Here is a 4,612-nt window from a genome sequence, read left to right as displayed (position 1 = left end):
GCTGTGCTCCAGGGTCGCAGAACGCGCGCTCCTCTTTTGACTCAAAAGCACAAATCTGTCCCCCTCACATCCCGGTCCCTTCGAGGAATGATCCTGCGGCCTCCCCGCCCTCCCCCACCCTTAAAGGGCCAGCGGGGATCTAACTTCCCATTGCTAGTGGAGGGAGGGGCGAGGGGGCCCCGAGCCTTGAGAGGAAGCACAGATTCCGGGCGAGCGCGGCGGGGACCCGGGATTGAGGGGGGAAACTTCTCGATGCTGGGGGGACAGGGCGGGAACCCCAGCCTGGTTTCTCTTCCGCACTCCCCGTATTCCCACCTCCCTCTTCTCAGCCTCTCTCTCCTCCAGACTTTTGCCTTTGAAGTGAGGGGGTAAAAAAGAGGAAGACGGTGTACTACATGATTTTTTTTTAATTATGAAATTGCGCCTGTAAAGAGAAGCCCCTGGAATGGGGATTTTTAAATGCTCGCGTTTGTAAAACTGGTATTTTAGACTTTGTATAAAGAAGCGCCGTTGACCAAGTGTATCTATTTAAATATCGACGCTATTTTCAGATGAAACTTCATTGACGGGACCTGTCTGTTACCGAGTGGAAGGTCACTCCGGGACACGTGTCTTTACCTGGCTGCCGCCTTCCCTCCCTCCCTTCCTCCCTTCGCCCTCATCTCCCTCCCTCGGGGCTGACTTTGCCCCTTCCCCCTGACCTTTCCCAGCTAGCGTCGTTCTGCCCCACCGTCCCTCTGTCCTGCCGTCTGTCCGTGGCCATTCGCTCGTCTCTTTTACTCTCTTTTGCGACGCTGACCTGGGGGTGGGTGGGCAGGGCCGGGGCCGTGTGGCTGGGAGTCTGCAACCGCGCGGGATGTGTGCGTGTTGGGTTTATTTAATTCTAAGATTTGTACAAATCTCGACTCGATTTCCGCCTCAGCTCGAGTGAAGGTTGGCACCTATCTTCCGCGGTTGTGAATGTCTGTATCCAATACCGCTTTTTACATGTTTAAATATATACTTTGTAAATAGAGACGTGTCTCGGATTTTATTCCTTTTTGCTGGCCCTCGAGAAGAGGGAACAGGCGCCTCGCGGGGGAGAGGATCCTTCCCTCCTCGCTCATTTCCCATCCCACCCCCCTCTCTCGCCCTGTCGGCCCTGGACGATTCCGTTTCCAGTAGGCCCTTCCCCAACTGAGGGGATGCCAAACCCGGCGGTGGAGAGGGGTAGGCTTGGGAGGGAGCGGGATGTGACCCTTCTTAGCCTTCTATAAGGGGGATGGTCCTGGCTTTCCTCACCTACGGACTGCACTTCTCTGCGGCCTGGGCAGAACTCGGGGATCTCGGGAAGATGGGCCCGACCTCTGGGTTCCCTTTTCTTCTGGCAGGACTTCCGCAGCGCACCCCACCCCCAGGCCTGAGGTCCTGGTCCCTGACGCCCGGCGCCTCTGTGCCGCGCTCCCCCGGCTTCCCCGCCAGCTCACCAGTGCTGTCTGGGGACCCGCCCCCCAGACCCACCTAGCCTCGCCAGCGCTCCCCGAAATGCAGCGCCTCGCGCCTATTGATTGAGGAATTGAGTTCGCGGGTATTGCTAGGCAACTGGCTGCTCCGAGCTGGCGCAGAGCGCGCTGATGTGATTAGTGAACCCGGAGCTGCCGCGGCGCAGCCCCGCGCCCCCGCCCCCGCCAACCCCCACTGCCTCTCAGTCTCCGGTCTTCTGGGGGGGCAACACCCCCATCGCTGGGCGAGGAACGGTCTGGGGTAGAGCAGAGCACAGGGTGGGGTGGGGGTTTCTCAGATTTTCCTGGCCGAAGACTGCAGCAATGGGGCGGGGTCGTGAAGCCGGCACAGAAGAGCCGCCCTTGGGACCCCAAAGAGGCCACCACATTGAGCTCACTTCCACCCCCATAGCCCTAGCAGACGTCGCCCCGTGGAGAAGCGCGGATCTAGGCGTACTTGGCAGAGCCCGAAGGGAGGCGTGTGGGCACGCGTAGGCTGGCGCATCTCCGGCTCTTGTCCATCGAATCGGTGACCCCACGTTTGGCGGAGCTCTCCCCGCCTCCTTTCTCTAGTCTGTGGCCTGTGTGAGGACCCGGGAGGGAGGGCGCGGCCAGGAGCCTGGGCTTGGGGCAGTGGGTCACCCTTCGGACGTGAGGGACTGGGCCGGCGGCAGAGTCAGAGGGCGGGGAGTGGAGTGGAGTGGCTTGGCGAGGGTCGCGGCGGGCGGCCAGCCCCAAAGCCGTGGCCCCGCTGCTCCAACCAAGACTCCCTCCCGCATTGGGCAGCAGAGTGGGCTCGTGCTTTGGGAGATAGGGAGATGGAGGGCACCGACTCTGCCCACTTTCCCCAGTTGTTTGGCCACCACCCGCCTCGGCTTTGATCTGGTGCTTTTCCCACGAGTTTCCGTTGCCTGGGCAGATTCTCTGGGAAAGAGACCAGGTGTGGAGGCCTGGGCCTGTGGTGCTGCCTCCGGCTGGGGCATTCCTTTGCCTCCGGAGGGCAGGGCCGCCTCGTGGGGCCGCCGCCAGCGCGGAGCCTGGCCCAGCACACACACTGGTTGAACTGGAATCTTTATGGCTCTTCGGAGAGCGTCGGGTTGGATTTTTTTTGGTCCCTTTGATGCTTAACAGTACAGATGCTAGTCGAGGCCCCGTGCTGTGTGCAGGAGACCCAATGGCGAACAGGCCTGCCCTCGCACTTTGGGGGCTCGTATTCTGATTTCCTCTTCTCACCCCAAAGTCCCCTGGGACCAGAGGGGTCCTTCGGTCCAGCTGGAGTTCTAATTGGAGCGTCTCAGGGCTTGCTCGGGCTCTACCTCCAGCCTTGGGAGCCTGGACGCGGCGAAAGAGGCTGTGGCCTGGGGCCGGGGCTTTCTTCGTGAGACTTTGGAAACGGAGGCTGCTGGGCGGCATCTCAGAGCGGTCGGGTTGCGGGTCGTCCAATTCGGTTCCCCTTAGCAGCTCGGAGCCCCGGGGTGGGGAATGTTCCCCGCGCGTCCAAAGAGCCCTCGGCCCGATCTTCGCGGGTCGCGCGCGCCCTCTAGAGGCGATGGCCTCAGCTCCGCTCCCTGGCGCCCACCCCCTCCCCGGCGGCGGTGCCTTTCTGGGTCCCAAAAGGAGAAGGAAACGCCTCATCTCCCCTACCCAAAAGTACTCTAGAGTGGGCCACCGCGGGCTCCCCCTCTGCGTCCTCCCTTCGGCCAGGCCCTCCAACCACAAAGGTAGGGAAGAAGGATGTGTCCAGCCCGCCAGATCCACCAGGCGCCCTCGGGCTGGACCAGGAGGCGCGGGGCTGAGCCCCCGGGATGCCGCGGGCCAGGTCGGGCCCCTTGGCAGCCCAGCCCATTATTCTGGGAAGGCGGTGGATTAGGCGATCAGATCAGCAGCGCAGAAACTAACAAAGGCCAGTGTGGGTCAGGGCCCCCCCTCGTGCACGTCTGCCAGGCGCTCTGTACAAGTGGACTCGGGCCCGCCACCGGGAAGGGCGCGGGCTCTTACTCCCTCTAGCCCGCTCTTTCCCGGCCATCCCCAACCCCTTTCTGCTGCTCTCAAAGGCCGAGGACAGGACAGCTAGGGTCGTCCCTGCCCACCTCCTCCAAAAGAAAGCCGCTCCAGCCACCGAAGGCACAACAAAAGAAAACATGCCAGCAGCCTTCCCTGCAAGAATCTGATTTCAAATTCGCAGGGCGAATTCTGGAGCCGGGCAGAGCTGGGGGGGTGGGGGTGCATTGCTGTTTGTATTGGGACTCTCCTCCCGAACTAAAACATTCAGGCCTTCGCCCCAGCTAGCCTTTCAATCAGTGGTGGCCAACATCCAGGCCCAACTTCTCTCTTTACTTCAAAGGGAGTTCATTCTCCCCAGAGGCTGAAATTTATGAATAAATTCATGCTGAGGGTAATGCAAACCTTAAAGGACCAGGGAAGGTTATATAATAAGCGAATCATCTCTTTATTATGAGCCATGGGTTAGGAGTTGCAGTAGCACCACTGATTCAGTTTCTTGTGCTTCATGGCAACTCCCCTGGAATTTTATTGCTCTGTCCTTTAGAAGTGTTACCACATGAGGTGGATTCAAGGGGTTAAGCAGCTTTCCAACACAGTATCATTGGATACTGGGTGTGTGTGTGGAGATTTTGTTTTAACCTGAAGTGTTAGTTTCCGGGAGATGTCTCGGAGTGAGTCTATAATGTATGGCAGCATCCCTGGCCTCTACCCACTAGACGCCAGTAGCAACAACACTCACCCCTGCCCCCGAGTTGTGGCAACCAAAATTGTCTCCAGGAATTGCCAAATGTCCCCTTTGGTGCCAAACTGCCCTCCCTGGGAAATTCTGGTGTAGGGACTCATGATCAACCCCACCTCTTTGCTTAGAAGAACATTTTTTTTTTTTCCATCCCAGGAAAGTGGCTGAGCCTTTCCCAAAGCCTGTAATTTTTTCACCCCGTGATTCAGTTCAAGTCCAGATAACTATTTTGCCTCAAGAAAGGGAAAGTGAAGAGACTGTTGTTTCCAGGTATCACTCATGACATACACCAGGCTGAAAAGTTAAGAAAAGGATTTATTGATATACACACAAAAAGTTAAGGCAAAAATCCTGACACCTTTGCTAATGACTCTCCCCTGCAAAATAA

The sequence above is a fragment of the Neophocaena asiaeorientalis genome, unplaced genomic scaffold, assembly GCF_003031525.2.
Source record: "Neophocaena asiaeorientalis asiaeorientalis breed wild unplaced genomic scaffold, Neophocaena_asiaeorientalis_V1.1 scaffold30, whole genome shotgun sequence".
NCBI classification, from domain to species: domain Eukaryota; kingdom Metazoa; phylum Chordata; class Mammalia; order Artiodactyla; family Phocoenidae; genus Neophocaena; species Neophocaena asiaeorientalis.
Note: the sequence above shows the minus strand (reverse complement) of the source record.